The sequence below is a fragment of the Leucoraja erinacea genome, chromosome 15, assembly GCF_028641065.1.
Source record: "Leucoraja erinacea ecotype New England chromosome 15, Leri_hhj_1, whole genome shotgun sequence".
Taxonomy (NCBI): Eukaryota; Metazoa; Chordata; class Chondrichthyes; order Rajiformes; family Rajidae; genus Leucoraja; species Leucoraja erinaceus.
In genome coordinates, this window is record NC_073391.1 from 42,663,792 (window position 1) to 42,681,491 (window position 17,700).

Here is a 17,700-nt window from a genome sequence, read left to right on the forward strand (position 1 = left end):
TTCTATGATAGACTTTAACATGAACATCCCCACACAGCGGAATCAACGTTTCCCACTGTGAGGGAAGGCACCAAAGTTCTGTCTGAAGAAAGGTTTCGACCCAAATTGTTGCCTATTTCCTTCACACCATAGATGCTGCCTCACCCGATGAGTATCTCCAGCATTTTTGTCGACCTTCGATTTTTCCAGCATCTGCAGTTCCTTCTTAAACAGTTCAGTCATCCTCCTTTTTGTTGTTCACCCGTCGTCGGGGCCTCCTGAGCCTTCCGCAGTCGCTGGTGCAATCTTGGGACAGATTGAGCAATGCTTTTCAACCCTCTCTCTCAGTTTGCTCAGCTGGTCACTCCAGCACTTTGTGTTTTGTTCAAGACTCCAGCATCTCCAGTTCCTTGTGTTTTTGGCTGAGAACATTTTTACTTAACAACTGGAGTGAGAAGCAACTCAAAATGGAAGAGGCTGGAAATCTGAAATAATAACAAATTAATTACTGGTATAACTGGTTGCGCAACTCTTCAGACTGAAACATAATCTCGGTTTCTCCTGTGTCCACAGTACAGTGTGCTGCTGCCGTTGTCGATTTTCCCCAGCAAAATCTTTGTTGCTTTGCCCATTGGAAATACTGCAAATGGGGAATATCCTGGGATGAATAAGCAAGATGAATACCACAACCAAAGATTCCGTGTGCTGAAGTAACTCAGCAGGTCAATAGACAATAGACAATAGGTGCATGAGTAGGCCATTCAGCCCCACCATTCAATTTGATCATGGCTGATCATCCCCAATCAGTACCCCGTTCCTGCCTTCTCCCCATATGCCCTGACTCCGCTATTTTTAAGAGCCCTATCTAGCTCTCTCTTGAAATCATAGGTAGCATCTCTGGAGAGCTTGATGCAGCACAGTGGCGCAGCGGTAGAGTTGCTGTCTCACAGCGCCAGAGCCCCGGGTCCCGGGTTCGATCCCGACCGCGGGTGCTCATCTGTACGGAGTTTGTACGTTCTCCCCGTGATCTTCGGTTTCCTCCCACACACCAAAGATCGACAGGCTTGTAGGTTAATCAGCTTGGTATAATTGTAAATTGTCCCCAGTGTGTGTAGGATAGTGTTGGTGTTAGCTGGGATCGCTGGTCGGTGCGGACTCGGTGGGCCGAAGGGCCTGTTTCCGTGGTGTATCTCTAATCTAAACACGGAGAGGTGACATATTGGGTCAGGAACCTGCTTCAGATTCAATAAGTGACGTTTTAGGTCGTGACTTGTTCAGATTCAATGGGTGACATTTCGGGTCGGGACTCTTTGTCAGATGGGAGTTAATCTGGCAAGGAGTACTCGTCTCCCTGTGTTGACATCTTCTCCTGACTCCAACATTCCTCCTCATCAATGGTCTATGGTTTTTATTAACACATGCACAGATGTGCAGTGAAATTCTTTTTGCAAGCACTTCAGTAAAGTATCGCCGTACCCAAGTACAATACCCCATTAGTACAAAGTGCGTAGAAATAGTCCACCGAGACCGCATGCAAAATTAGCCAGGTTTTGGCGCCGTTTTCAGAGTCCTGTCCAGTCCCGTGTTTTAAGTCTTCTGGAGCGGAGCCCGATTCAGGCGAGCCCCAGGCTGCTGCCAGGCCTCCAGCCGTCGCCTCCATCCAGATCATCCCTCTCCTCGCACGGTCAACTTCACGCTTTGTGCCCCGGGGTCGCCTCCCACAGATGATCTCGAGGGGGCGGAAGGTTAGATCCCGGATCACTATCTCACCGGCCCTTGCCCTTGGATCCACCATCACCGGCCCCCTCCGTCCTCCTCTCCACTTCTCCGATCAGTCAATAGAAACATAGAAAATAGGTGCAGGAGTAGGCCATTCGGCCCTTCGAGCCTGCACCGCCATTTAATATGATCATGGCTGATCATCCAACTCAGTATCCTGTGCCTGCCTTCTCTCCATACCCCCTGATCACTTTAGCCACAAGGGCCACATCTAACTCCCTCTTAAATATAGCCAATGAACTGGCCTCAACTACCTTTTGTGGCAGAGAATTCCAGAGATTCACCACTCTCTGTGTGAAAAATGTTTTTCTCATCTCGGTCCTAAAAGATTTCTCCCTTATCCTTAAACTGTGACCTCTTGTTCTGGACTTCCCCAACATTGGGAACAATCTTCCTGCATTTAGCCTGTCCAACCCCTTAAGAAATTTGTAAGTTTCTCTAAGACCCCCCCTCAATCTTCTAAATTCTAGCGAGTACAAGCCGAGTCTATCCAGTCTTTCTTCATATGAAAGTCCTGACATCCCAGGAACCAGTCTGGTGAACCTTCTCTGTACTCCGTGATACAGTGTGGCCCAACTCGCACACACCGACCAACATGTCCCATCCACACTAGGTCACACCTGCATTTGACCCATATCCCGCTAAACCTGTCCTATCCATGTACCAGTCTACATGTTTCGTAAAGTCGTTGCGATAGTACCTGCCTCAACTACCTCCTCAGTGGGTCAGGCAGCACCTTTAGACTTTACATTCGAGATACAGTGTGGAAACAGGCCCTTCAGCCTACTGAGTCCGCTCCAACCAGCGATCATCCCGTACACTAGCACTGTCCTACACACTAGGGACAATTTACAATTTTTACCAAAGCCAATTAACCTAGAAACTTGTACGTCTTTGGAGTGTGGGTGGAAACCGGAGCACCTGGAGAAAACCCACGTGGTCACATGGAGAACCTACAAACATCCGTACGGACAGCGCCCGTGGTCAGGATCGAACCTGTGTCTCGACGCTGTAAGGCAGCAATTCTACCGCTGCGTCACCATGCCACCCTAAAGCTCTGGAAAACATGGAGTGGTGAAGGGTTCCAACCCGTCAATGTCCTCCAGAGATGCCGCCTAACCCGCTGAGTTACTCCAGCAGTTTGTGCGCCTTTTGTGTATTAACCAGCGTCTGCAGTTCTTTATTTCTATAAATTCAAAGGCCCTTTAGAAATTTACGCAGGATATCTGCTGTGGATGCACGTTCCTGCAATGCCTTCCATGGTTTGCTGCATTCTAAACCCCAATTTCCCCTTTTAAGCCAACATTGCAACATTCCTGTTTCACTGTTGGAAAGTTCACGTACGACTGTATCTTGGTCTGGTTGTGGCCTCTTGTTTCCCTTAAGTTGGTCGTTAGTTATGTGGAAAACACAGTCCAGCTGATTCCAAGGAAGCAGGTGGGGTGTAGTTCTGAAGTCTGAAGAAGGCTGAAATCTGAAGAATGATCACATTGAATGGCTCGAAGGGCCGAGTGGCCTACACATATTGTCTATTGTCTATTGTCTATTGAAGAAGGGTCCTGACCCGAAACGTCACCCATCCTTTTTCACCAGAGATGCTGCCTGATCCGTTGAGTTCCACCAGCACTTTGTGTCTATCTTAGGGTTTAGTGCAGTTTAGTTTAGTTCATTATTGACATGTGTACCGGGGTGGGGGTCAAGAAAAGAGCGGCCCTTTTCCACCAATCTTTCCACCACCACGCACAAGAAGGGACAAGACAGACACCATTGTATGCAGATGCCGAGACGTGTGTTCAGCTCTGGCTGGACAACTTTTAATCTTGTGCGTGGACTCGACCGGGGTGCAGTGAAAAGCTATTTTGTTGCTTGCTATCCAGTCAGCAAAAAGACTATACATGATTACAATCACGCCGTCCACTGTGTACAGGTATAGGATAATGTGAATGACGAGATAGGGTCCGATTAAAGATAGTCCAAGGGTCTCCAATTAGGTAGGTTGTAGATAGACATAATTTTGGCAGATGCAGTATAATGTGGATAAATGTGAGGTTATCCATTTTGGTGGCAAAAACAGGAAAGCAGACTATTATCTAAATGGTGGCCGATTGGGAAAGGGGGAGATGCAGCGAGACCTGGGTGTCATGGTACACCAGTCATTGAAGGTAGGCATGCAGGTGCAGCAGGCAGTAAAGAAAGCGAATGGTATGTTAGCTTTCATTGCAAAAGGATTTGAGTATAGGAGCAGAGAGGTTCTACTGCAGTTGTACAGGGTCTTGGTGAGACCACACCTGGAGTATTGCGTACAGTTTTGGTCTCCAAATCTGAGGAAGGACATTATTGCCATAGAGGGGGTGCAGAGACGGTTCACCAGACTGATTCCTGGGATGTCAGGACTGTCTTATGAAGAAAGACTGGATAGACTTGGTTTATACTCTCTAGAATTTAGAAGATTGAGAGGGGATCTTATAGAAACTTACAAAATTCTTAAGGGATTGGACAGGCTAGATGCAGGAAGATTGTTCCCGATGTTAGGGAAGTCCAGGACAAGGGGTCACAGCATAAGGATAAAGGGGAAATCCTTTAAAACCGAGATGAGAAGAACATTTTTCACGCAGAGAGTGGTGAATCTCTGGAACTCTCTGCCACAGAGGGTAGTTGAGGCCAGTTCATTGGCTATATTTAAGAGGGAGTTAGATGTGGCCCTTGTGGCTAAGGGGATCAGGGGATATGGAGAGAAGGCAGGTACGGGATACTGAGTTGGATGATCAGCCATGATCATATTGAATGGCGGTGCAGGCTCGAAGGGCCGAATGGCCTACTCCTGCACCTAATTTCTATGTTTCTATGTTTCTATAACGTGCTGGAGTAACTCAGCGGGTCAGGCAGCATCTTTGGAGAAAAAGGATGAGTGATGTTTCAAGTCAGGACCAGATGCTCGGTCAGGACTGCTCTCTAGTTGTTGTCAGGATGGTTCACTTGCCTACACTGACCAGTGGATGGAGTTTGTACGTTCTCCTGTGTGAACACGTGGGTTTACTCCTGGTGCCCCAGTTTCCTCCCACACTCCAAAGACGTACAGGTTTGTCGATGAATTGGCTTTGGTAAAATTGTAAATGATCCCTAGTGTGTGTAGGATAGTGCTAGTGTGCGGGGTGATCGCTGATCAGCGCCGAAGGACCTGTTTCCGCGCTGTATCTCCAAAGAATAAAGTAAAGTCTAAAGTGTACACGCGACAATAAACTAAACTAAACTTGAATTGTACAGTTCCTTCTTGATACCTTCGATCTTCCAGCATCTGCAGTTCCTTCTTGAACACCTTGAATTGTACAGTGTTCTGTAACAATGAAAGGGGGAATTACATTTTTTAATGCTACACCCACGGATTTCTTCACAGATTAATTTAAATGGCTTGCAGACAAAATGTTGGAGAAACTCAGCGGGCGAGGCAGCATCTACGGAGCGAAGGAATAGATGACGTTTCGGGTCGAGACCCATCTTCAAATGGCTTCTCCATTTGAAACTGGCTGGTGTCCATGGACGGAAACTTTCCAAACACTAGATGGCGCCCCACTCCCAAGTATTGATCCTGATTGAACGAATGCTCTCTAACAGTGGTTAGTTAAGTTTAGAGATGCAGCATGTAAACAGGCCCTTCGGCCCACCGAGTCCGTGCCTACCACCCTTCCCCGCCCATCAACACTATCCTACACACACTGGGGACAATTTTTTTTTTTAAAATATCAATTAATCTGCAAACCTATACGTCTTTGGAGTGTGGGAGGAAACCGAAGATCTCGGAGAAAAACCCACACAGGTCATGGGGAGAACGTACAAACTCCGTACAGACAAGCACCCGTAGTCAGGATCGAACCCGGGTCTCTGGCGCTATGAGGCAGCAGCTCTACCGCTGCGCCACCGTGCCGCACAGTTGTCTAACAGTGTTACACTGCTCTATTAAGACCCAGAAAGGGTCCCTTCGGGCCAAACCCATCTGTTCCAGACCAAATGGGTAACCAAACTAGAAACAAAGAACTTCGAATATAGAGTGAAGATTGACACAAAGAGCTGGAGCAACTCAATGGGTCAGGCAGCATCTCTGGAGAAATGGACTCGGTGATGATTCATGTCGAGACCCTTCTTCAGACTGAGAGTTAGGGGAAAGGGAAATGAGAGATATGGATACAGTTACTCTAGCTTTTTGTGTCTATCTTCAGTTTCAACCAACATCTGCAGTTCCTTCCTGCACAATCTGTCTGCTCCACTTAGAAGTTAGAGTGTTGTGTTCAGTTTTGGGCACCACGTTATAGGAAAGATGTTGTCAAGCTGGAAAGGGTGCAGAGAAGAATTACGAGGATGTTGCCAGGACTCGAGGGCCTGAGCTATAGGGAGAGGAGGAGCAGGCTAGGACTTTATTCCTTGGAGCGCAGGATTTGGGTGATCTTATAGAGCTGTACAAAATTACGCACAGAGAGTCTCTTGCCCAGAGTAGGGGAATCGGGAATCAGAGGACATAGGTTACATGTACCCCATCTACACTGGTCCATTTCCCTCTAAACCTACGGGCGATCATGATGGCACAGCGGTAGAGTTACTACCTCACAGCGCTTGCAGCGCCGGAGACCAGGGTTCAATCCCAACTACGGGTGCTGTATGCTCGGAGTTCTCCCCGTAACCTGCGTGGGTTTTCTCCGAGATCTTCGGTTTCCTCCCACACTCCAAAGATGTACAGGTTTGTAGGTTAATTGGCTGGGTCTAATGGGCCTGTCCCTCTTAAGCGATCTTTCAGGCGACCCAAGGTTTCCGTGCGGTTCCCGGAGGTTGCAGGTGGTTGCCGGAGGTTGCAGGTAGTGGAAGCAGGTAGGGAGACCGACAAAAACCTCCGGGAACCGTACGGAAACCTTGGGTGGGGCGCAAAGTCTCCAGAGGTTTCCGTTCACTTTTCCTAAATGGGACAGGGGCATTAGTGTCCTTGCTCTGTTCTTTGCCACTGTAGCATGAAGCTAACCTACAAAGAGATTAGATTTCAGATTCAGATTCAGATTCAATTTTAATTGTCATTGTCAGTGTACAGTACAGAGACAACGAAATGCATTTCAGCATCAACTAATATAATTAAAGTTGTGCCTGACACTGTGGCACGTCTTAAAATAGTAACTTCAGGGCAAAATTCATACTGGAAGACATTGAGCAATGATAAACCAAAGGTTCAGTGTGTTGGGCAGCTAAGAGATGTTCTTCAATTTCTCGTCTTGTATCAGTCAGCAAAGTTAGAGGACTGATCTTCAGACTTTAGTTTAGTTTAGTTTGGATATACATTGCGACATAGAGTCAGAAAGTGATACGGTGCGGAAATAAACCGGTCAGCCCAAACTTGCCCACATGTCCCTGGTCCCACCTGCCCGCGTTTGGCCCATATCCCTCCAAATCCGTCCTATCCATGTGCCTGTCTAACTGTTTCTCAAAAGCTGCAATAGTCCCTGCCTCAACTACCTCCGAGTCCGCACTGAGCAGCGATCCCTGCATCCACACATTTTCCTTTATACATTCTTACCTTTACACCAAGCCAATTAACCTACAAACCTGTCTTTGGAGTGTGGGAGGAAACCGGAGCTTCCTGGAGAAAACCACACGCAGGGTCACGGGGCGAAAGTACAAACTCCGTACAAACAGCACCTGTGGTCGGGATCACACTGGGGTCTCTGGAGCAGTTGGGCAGCAACTGTACCGCAGTGCCACTGTGTGTACCGCCAATCTCTGTCGTGCCTGGGCGTTGGAGTTGTTGAACCCGGCCGTGATGCAACTCGTCAGCCTGCTCTCCATCATACATCAGCAGAGGTTGAATGGAGTGTTCGTCAAAGCTGTTTGAAGGTCTCTCTCTCTTATTGTATAATGCTACCAGTGATCGTATTTCATAACAGTGGGACAGGACACAATGGGAAGTCATGATATTGGCATATGGAATACTGGTTTGTAGGTATAACTCAGTGGCGCAGCGGTAGAGTTGCTGCCTTACAGTGCCAGGGACCCGGGTTCGATCCTGACTACAGGCGCTGTCTGTATGGAGGTTGCACGTTCTCCCCGTGACCGCGTGGGTTCTTTCCGGGTGCTCCGGTTTCCTCCCACATTCCAAAGACGTGCAGAAAGCCCTTTAAAAAGCCAAGCCAATTGGGCAAACACTTTACAAGCCAACAAAACACATTTTCTGAAAACCACATCGAGGGGACTCACCGTGGAGTAGACATGCGTTCAGTGTTATGTGCAGCTCCGAGAGCCGTGATGCTCTCGCTTCCTCCGTCTCACAGAGACTCAGTGAGGCACGACACTTCCGGGTTTTATAGTCCCTCCCCCCTGCCACCAGTGGGGTCAGCAGGGAGAATGGCGAATTCTTTTAAAACATTAATAACTCTCTGATTTTTCATCGATGGGAAAAATCCACCAGTCCAATCCGGCGGTGGGGGACCCTGAGCGAGGTGGCCAAAAATGACGGCCATAGTTGGCGGCGTTCTCTCAGAAATCACGAAACAGAAATCAAAAGCAGTCAAGATCATAGTTTTAGTAATATAGAAGAGAGGGAGAAATGCAAAAAATTTGACAAAACAAGGAAAGCATACTTTGACAAACTCAGTGTGGCAACCCCTGACTTTAAAGAACTAGATGATACATCAAAACTAAGAATAATCCTTGGCAAAGGAGATACGGCACATCTTGGCGCACAATACGTAACAGCATGCCATAACCTGAGAGACGGTGAATGACCAACATGCACATATGTACGCACACACTAATCGACATTAACTGACACGAAGAAATTAATATTGAATTGCTAAACTTGCTATTGTGTTGTACTGCTTACAGCTGCAAGAACGTGTAGCAATCAATAAAGGGCTATAGACCTATTGCAAGTTTATGTACAGGGACATATCTATCCATGCACTGTATACTTGTATTTATACTTATGCATTTCAAATATGTATGTCATGTTCTATACTTTGGCAATATAACAATGTTTTTTTTTTATCATGCCAATAAAGTTTTTAAATTTGAAATTGAATTGAGAGAGAGACACAGAGAGAGAGAGACAGAGAGAGAGAGACAGAGAGAGAGAGAGAGAGAGAGAGAGAGAGAGAGAGAGAGAGAGAGAGACAGAGAGAGAGAGACAGAGAGAGAGAGAGAGAGAGAGAGAGAGAGAGCAGAGAGTCCAGGCAGCAGGCGATGGATGGTCAGGCAAGAGTCGGCTGCTTGCCCCTCTTTCGGGCCTACGTCCGTGCACGTGTGTCCCTGGAGAGGGAACATGCGGTGCTCACAGGAACTCTGGAGGTATTCCATGGGCGCTGGTCACCGCGTGGGGTTGAGAGTATTGTGAATAATGATTGTAATGTTGTACTATAATGACACGACATAATGTAAGTTCGTTTTGTGTATGACTTGATCTGTTGTATTATTTGATGTGTTGAATAAAGTCTTTGAAAAAAAAAAAAAAAAAAAGAGAGAGAGACAGAGAGAGAGAGAGAGAGAGAGAGAGAGCGAGAGAGAGAGAGAGAGAAGAGAGAGAGAGAGAGAGAGAGAGAGAGAGAGAGAGAGAGAGAGAGAGAGCGAGAGAGAGAGACAGAGAGAGAGAGAGAGACAGAGACAGAGAGAGGGAGAGACAGAGACAGAGAGAGAGAGAGAGAGAGACAGAGAGAGAGACAGAGAGAGAGAGAGAGAGGGAGAGACAGACAGAGAGAGAGAGACAGAGAGGGAGAGAGACAGAGAGAGACAGAGAGAGAGAGAGAGAGAGAGAGAGAGAGAGAGAGAGAGAGAGAGAGAGAGAGAGACAGAGAGAGAGAGAGAGAGAGAGAGAGAGAGAGAGACAGAGAGAGAGAGAGAGAGAGAGAGAGAGAGAGAGAGAGAGAGAGAGAGAGAGAGAGAGAGAGACAGAGAGAGAGAGAGAGAGACAGAGAGAGAGAGAGAGAGAGACAGAGAGAGAGAGAGAGAGAGAGACAGAGAGAGAGACAGAGAGAGACAGAGAGAGAGAGAGAGAGAGACAGAGAGAGAGAGAGAGAGACAGAGAAGAGAGACAGAGAAGAGAGAGACAGAGAGAGAGACGAAGGAACTGCCAGGACTGGATTAAGACCCATAGGCCCTGAACACAGAAATGATTATGGTGCCCCCATATAGTGGAAACGACAACCTAGAAGGAAATGCTACGTACGGCGGAAAGCAAACGAGGAACTGATCAATGCAGACCTGGATGCTTTACGGGACCATTATCTCTCAATGGGGAATGCTTCTATTCAGGAGAAGTGGGACACTGTTGAAACCGATATAAAGCAGATCATAGAAACATAGAAATTAGGTGCAGGAGTAGGCCATTCGGCCCTTCGAGCCTGCACCGCCATTCAATATGATCATGGCTGATCATCCAACTCAGTATCCCGTACCTGCCTTTTCTCCATACCCCCTGATCCCCTTAGCCCAAGGGCCACATCTAACTCCCTCTTAAATATAGCCAATGAACTGGCCTCAACTACCCTCTGTGGCAGAGAGTTCCAGAGATTCACCACTCTCTGTGTGAAAAAAGTTCTTCTCTTCTCGGTTTTAAAAGGATTTCCCCCTTATCCTTAAGCTGTGACCCCTTGTCCTGGACTTCCCTAACATCGGGAACAATCTTCCTGCATCTAGCCTGTCCAACCCCTCTCATGGAGAGACATATTCCAAAATTAAACAGCAGCCAGAACAAATACCCCGCCCTGGTTCACCAGGCATCACCACTGACTCAGACATAAGAAACGGAGCGCATACAATAAAGCAAATAAGACACACGACAAATAAGTTTGGGGTTAATTGTAAATTTGTAAATTGCTGAAAGGAATGAAGGAAAGCTCTCAATAAAGCCGAACAAGACTTTTTGTGTCAAACAACCTTACCACAGCAATGAAAGAAAACGTCAAGCAATTCTGGTCGTATATGAAACGTTTGGGTGACGGAGAGAAGGGAGTTGCAGACCTCATGGTGAACAACACAGTTGTAAGTGACGGGAAAGGAAAGGCTGAAGCACTTAATACACCAGTGTATTTACGAGGGAAAACAAGTCATACATTCCATCGATGGGAACCAGTAACATACGGGATATCCTGTGCTCCATGGAATAGAGCAGGGGTGGGGAACTGCATGCGGCCTTCTAGGCCATCAAGTGCGGCCTTATGAATGAATCCAAATTTTGTAGAATAAATCCTTTTATTTTTATTAATATGTATTTGTTCCTCTTATTATTTTAATTTTAATCTTAAAATGAAAGTATTTAAAATTCCAAAGAGTAAACGAAGATTGAACAAAATTAGCATTTTTTAGCATTCAAATTAGCATTGCAACCTTGCCAAGTTGATGGCTCCAAGGCTCCTATAGAACTACAGATGGAATTGAGCTCTCAGAAGAAGACATTTTAAAGTCCTTATTTGACGCCAAGAAAGGTCCGATTGAAATATGGAAAAATGCAGTAGAATATCCACGCCTTCGGCAACATGCATGAAAAATGCTTTCTTGCTTTTCGACCATTTATTCCTGCAAATCTATATTCAGTTCAGTTCCGTTTTATTTGTCATATGCAAGTTAACACAGGGTCAACGGGACAATGAAATGTGTTTGACAAGACAATGGGTCACCTCAGCAATGATATTACAAGAATAAAAATAAGATAAAATAAGATAAAAGTGACAATGGTAGGTAAAAGACAACAATAAATAAAATAACCAACATTTATGATGTGTCTATGAGTTCAGAAGCCTGATGGCATGATGGTAAAAACTGGTCTTAATTCTGGTGGTACGTGCAGTCATGCACCTGGGTCGTCTGCCTGACGCTAACAAGGAGAAGAGTCTGCGTGCTGGGTGGCTGTGGTCCTCGATGATGCTGTGTGCCTGACACAGGCACCACTGGTGGAAAATGTCCTGAATGGCCGGGAGACAGTTGCTAGTGATGTGCTGTGTGCCGCCTTCACCACTCTCTGTAGTGATTTGCGGCTGTGGGCAGAACAGTTCGCGTACCAGACTGTGATGCAGCCCGTCAGCAGACTCTCGATGGTGCAACTGTAGAATCTCCTACCTAATTACGAATTAGTTCTCCTACCTAACCCAAATCAAGATGCCCTTAAGGTCACAAATGACAGATACCCATCTAGAAGATTAGCTGAAACTGCGTACCTCCATGTTGCAATCAAATATTCAAATGCTTTCCCACAAATAGCAGTCACAACAAAGTCATTAAAAGGTTAGTTAACGTTAGAATTAACATTTCTTTTTCATTTTCTTAAAGTTAGTACATAGCAGTTAGATTTTTACAAAATAATGCACATTTTGAAGTATATCTAATTGAAGTTTCTTGGATGCGGCCTTGTTAGATTACAGCTAACCTAATGCAGCGTTCTAACATGAAAAGGTTCCCCACCCCCAGAATGGAGACCCAGCCTACTCAACCACCCCCTATAGCTCACACCCTCTAGTCCAGGCAACATCCTCGTAAATCTTCTCTGCACGCTTTCAAGCTTGACAATATATCTCCTACAACATGGTGCCCAGAGCAAACACAATAATCTAAATGCGGTCTCACCGACATCTTATACAACTGCTACATGACTTCCCAACTTCTCAATACTCGGACTGATGAAGGCCAAAGTGCCAAAATACTTTTTGACCACCTGATCTACTTGCGACTCGACCTTCAAGGGACCATGCACCTGCTCTCCTAGATGCCTCTACTCTACAACACTACCCAGAGGCCTACCAATCACTGGGTAGGTCCTGTCTTTGTTCGACGTCTCAAAATGCCACATGTCACACTTCTCTGTTTTAAATTCCATCAACCATTCCTCTGTCCACCTGGCCAATCGATCCAGATGCTGCTGCAATCTTTCACAACCATCTTCACTATCTGCAAAACCACTCACTTTTGTATGATCAGCAAACTTGCTGTGACGTTTCACAGAGTGCTGGAGTAACATAGCGGGTCAGGCTGAGTATCGAAGTTGGGAGGTCATGTTGCAATTGTATAAGAAGTTGGTGAGGCCACAATTAGAATATTGTGTTCAATTCTGGGCACCACATTATAGGAAAGATGTCATCAAACTGGAAAGGGTACAGAGAAGATTTACAAGGATGTCGCCAGGACTAGAGGGTGTGAGTTACAGGGAGAGGTTGAGTAGGCTGGGTCTCTATTCCATGGAGCACAGGAGGATGAGGGGTGATCTAATAGACGTGTATAAAATCATGAGAAGAATAGATCTGGTGGATGCACAGAGTCTCTTGTCCAGAGTTGGGGAATCGAGGACCAGAGGATATAGGTTCAAGGTGAAGGGGAAAAGATTGAATAGGAATATGAGGGGTATCTTTTTCACACAAAGGGTGGTGGGTGTATGGAACAAGCTGCCAGAGGTGGTAGTTGAGGCTGGGACTATCGCAACGTTTAAGAAACAGTTAGACAGGTACATGGATAGGACAGGTTTAGAGGGATATGGATCAAACGTGGTCAGGTGGGACTAGTGTAGATAGGACATGCTGGGCTGAAGAGTCTGTTTCCACACTGTATCACTCTATGACTCTATCTTTCCCTCTCAAACCCATTCTCCTGCCATCTCGCAATTACCTCTGACACCTGTATCCACAGTTCACCACCCCCTGACATAAGAAATTCCTGCTCATCTCCTTCCTAAAGTAGCGTCTTTTAATTCTGGCCACTGGTCCTAGACTCACCCACTAGTGGAAACATCCTCTCCAAATCCACTCCATCCAGGCTTTTACCAGGCTGGGACAGACTGCAACAGTTTCACACCGTGTCCCAAAGCTTGTGTCCTGTCCTGCATCACCCAAGGCAGCAGAGATGTTATAGGAGAGGGCAAGCACCGTAACAAAGTAGCTCACGATGGTTTGGGTAACATTCAGGAATGTCTATGCATGGCACATCATGAATATTACTGAAGAACGGTCTTGACCCGAAATATCATCTATACCTTTTATCCAGAGATGCTGCCTGACCCTCTGAGTTACTCCAGCATTTTGTGTCTACCTTCCCTGTTTTCCGTCCCCCAGGCCACTAATGCCCCTCGTTGCCCCGACCACCTCACAGATGCTACCTGGCCCGCTGAGTTACTCCAGCACTCTGTGAAACGTCACCTAACCATGTTCTCCACAGATGCTGCCTTACCTACTTCCGGTGGTGGCCATGGAGCAGGAAGCAGGCGTCCGCTTTAGCTCCGCTCCTGAAATGAGCTAAAGAGCCTGAAAAGAAAAACGGGACCGATTTAAAAACACTCACCGGGAGATACCCAACGTCATCAGAAATAGAAACATAGAAACATAGAAATTAGGTGCAGGAGTAGGCCATTCGGCCCTCCGAGCCTGCACCGCCATTCAATATGATCATGGCTGATCATCCAACTCAGTATCCCGTACCTGCCTTCTCTCCATACCCCCTGATCCCCTTAGCCACAAGGGCCACATCTAACTCCCTCTTAAATATAGCCAATGAACTGGCCTCAACTACCCTCTGTGGCAGAGAGTTCCAGAGATTCACCAATCTCTGTGTGAAAAAAGTTCTTCTCATCTCGGTTTTAAAGATTTCCCCCTTATCCTTAAGCTGTGACCCCTTGTCCTGGACTTCCCCAACATCGGGAACAATCTTCCTGCACCTAGCCTGTCCAACCCCTTAAGAATTTTGTAAGTTTCTATAAGATCCCACCATTCGATAAAATCGCCGCAAATTGACGGGATACCGGTACTTTTAAGTGCAAAAACCGACGGTACCTCGGACAAGATCAAAAACCAGACTGCAGGTCGCTCAAGAGTCAGAGAAAACAACCCCTGAAGAATCTGAGGAGGAATTTGATGGACAAAGACTTATTGCTACTATGGAAGGAAAAGTAAAAGAACAAGAACAATCTTTAAGACAAGCTATGGCAAAGGACTTTGGTGAGATTTTGAATAAGCAGCTTTCCCAGCTGTCCACTCAACTGGGAAAGTTAGAAACAAGAGTGGATGCCGGGAACAATGATATTTGTGGAAAAAAAAAAAAAATCAGTATTCTACAAGATCGTATTGAAAAGTAAGTAAGTAAGTAAGTAAGTAAGTAAGTAAGTAAGTAAGTAAGTAAGTAAGTAAGTAAGTAAGTAAGTAAGTAAGTAAGTAAGTAATAATTTAAGCAGGACAGCTCTTTGCGGCAGCAGCGAGCGGCAGTGAGTGAGCGGCCTAGTGAGCGAAGTGCCCTGTGAGAAAAGTGTGAGTCTTTGGCTCGAGAGTCTTCGGAGAGGAGACCACACAATATGCTTGAGAGGTAGAGACCAGAGAAGGAGATGTCAGGCAAGCTGATTCAGTGTGATGCTTGCAGTATGTGGGAGGTTAAGGACACCGCTGGTGCCTCTGGCTGCTACAAATGCGAAAAGTGCATCCAGGTAGAGCTCCTGAAGGGCCGTGTTGGGGAACTGGAGAAGCAAGTGGATGACCTCCGGTTCGTACGAGAAACGGAGTCGTTCCTCGACAAGTCCTACAGTACGATTGTTACACCTAAGGTACTGGAAGAGAGAAGATGGGAGACAGTGAGAAAGGGAGGGAAGCATGGAATGCCAACGTCCCCGGGTGATGTACCTCTTGTAAACAGGTTCATCCGCTTAGAAGTCGTTGGGACAGAAGACGTGAGCGGCGGACTGGCCTGTGGTACGAATAGGGCTGTTGAGCCAAAACCAAAAAGGCCTAAGGCAGGCAAGGCCATTGTAGTGGGAGACTCCATCGTGAGAGGTACGGACAGGGGTTTCTGCGGCAACAGACGGGATGCGAGAATGGTGTGCTGCCTTCCCGGTGCCAGGATCCAGGATGTCACGGACAGAGTGCAGAAAATCCTCAAGGGCGAAGGTGAACATCCGGAAGTGGTAGTGCATGTCGGAAAAAAGGGGATAAATATTCTGCAGCGTGACTTTAGAGAGCTCGGAAAAATGTTGAAAAGCAGGACCTCCAGGGTTGTTATCTCCGGTTTGCTTCCAGTTCCCCGTGCTGGCGAGAGCAGGAACAGGGAGATACGGGACCTGAACGTGTGGCTGAGGAACTGGTGCACGGGGCAGGGATTTAGATTCTTAGATCACTGGGATCTGTTTTGGGGTAAGGGGGAACTGTACAAAAGGGACGGATTGCATCTTAACAGGTGTGGGACCAGCATTCTGGCAGGCAGGTTTGCCACTGCTACACGGGTGGCTTTAAACTGAATAAGGGGGGTGGGGTGTTGAATGGGACAGTGGAGGATGGAGTTAAAGGGAAAGGGTTTCTTAAATGTGTGAGCGTAGAGACCGAAGGGTGTAAAATGAGGGTAGAAGAAATAGGTAGCAAGGTGAAAAGTAAAAGTGGCAGGCAGACAAAACCATTGTATAAGGGGTAAGAGTGTTGTAAAAACAAGCCTGAAGGCTTTGTGTCTCAATGCAAGGAGCATTCGTAATAAGGTGGATGAGTTGAATGTGCAGATAGCTATTAATGACCAGGGTAGCGTTACTGATTAGAGAGGGGATTAATGCAATGGAAAGGAAGGGCATTAATTTGGAGGATGTGGAATCGGTATGGGTAGAGCTGCAAAACACTAAGGGGCAGAAAACGCTGGTGGGTGTTGTGTACAGGCCACCTAACAGTAGTAGTGAAGTTGGAGATAGTATCAAACAGGAAATTAGAAATGCGTGCGACAAATGCAAAACGGTTATAATGGGTGACTTCAATCTACATATAGATTGGGTGAATCAAATTGGCAGGGGTGCTGAGGAAGAGGATTTCTTGGAATGTATGCGGGATAGTTATCTAAATCAACATGTAGAGGAACCAACGAGAGAGCAGGCTATTTTAGACTGGGTATTGAGTAATGAGGAAGGGTTAGTTAGCAATCTTGTTGTACGTGCCCCCTTGGGCAAGAGTGACCATAATATGGTTGAGTTCTTCATTAGGATGGAGGGTAACATTGTTAATTCAGAAACAATGGTTCTGAACTTAAAGAAAGGTAACTTTGAGGGTATGAGACGTGAATTGGCCAAGATTGACTGGCAATTAATTCTAAAAGGGTTGACGGTGGATATGCAATGGAAGACATTTAAAGACTGCATGGATGAACTACAAACATTGTTCATCCCAGTTTGGCAAAAGAATAAATCAGGGAAGGTAGTACATCCATGGATAACAAGGGAAATCAGGGATAGTATCAAAGTGAAGGATGATGCGTACAAATTAGCCAGAAAAAGCAGCATACTGGAGGACTGGGAGAAATTCAAAGACCAGCAGAGGAGGACAAAGGGCTTAATTAGGAAAGGAAAAATAGATTATGAAAGAAAACTGGCAGGGAACATAAAAACTGACTGCAAAAGTTTTTATAGATATGTGAAAAGAAAGAGATTAGTTAAAACAAATGTAGGTCCCTTGCAGTCAGAAACAGGTGAGTTGATCATGGGGAACAAGGATATGGCGGACCAATTGAATAACTACTTTGGTTCCGTCTTCACTAAGGAAGACATAAATAATTTGCCGGAAATAGCAGGAGACCGCGGGTCAAAGGAGTTGGAGGAATTGAGTGAAATCCAGGTTAGCCGGGAAGTGGTGTTGGGTAAATTGAATGGATTAAAGGCCGATAAATCCCCAGGGCCAGATAGGCTGCATCCCAGAGTACTTAAGGAAGTAGCTCCAGAAATAGTGGATGCATTAGTAATAATCTTTCAAAACTCTTTAGATTCTGGAGTAGTTCCTGAAGAATGGCGGGTAGCAAACGTAACCCCACTTTTTAAGAAGGGAGGGAGAGAGAAAATGGGGAATTACAGACCAGTTAGTCTAACATCGGTAGTGGGGAAACTGCTAGAGTCAGTTATTAAAGATGGGATAGCAGCACATTTGGAAAGTGGTGAAATCATTGGCCAAAGTCAGCATGGATTTACGAAAGGTAAATCATGTCTGACGAATC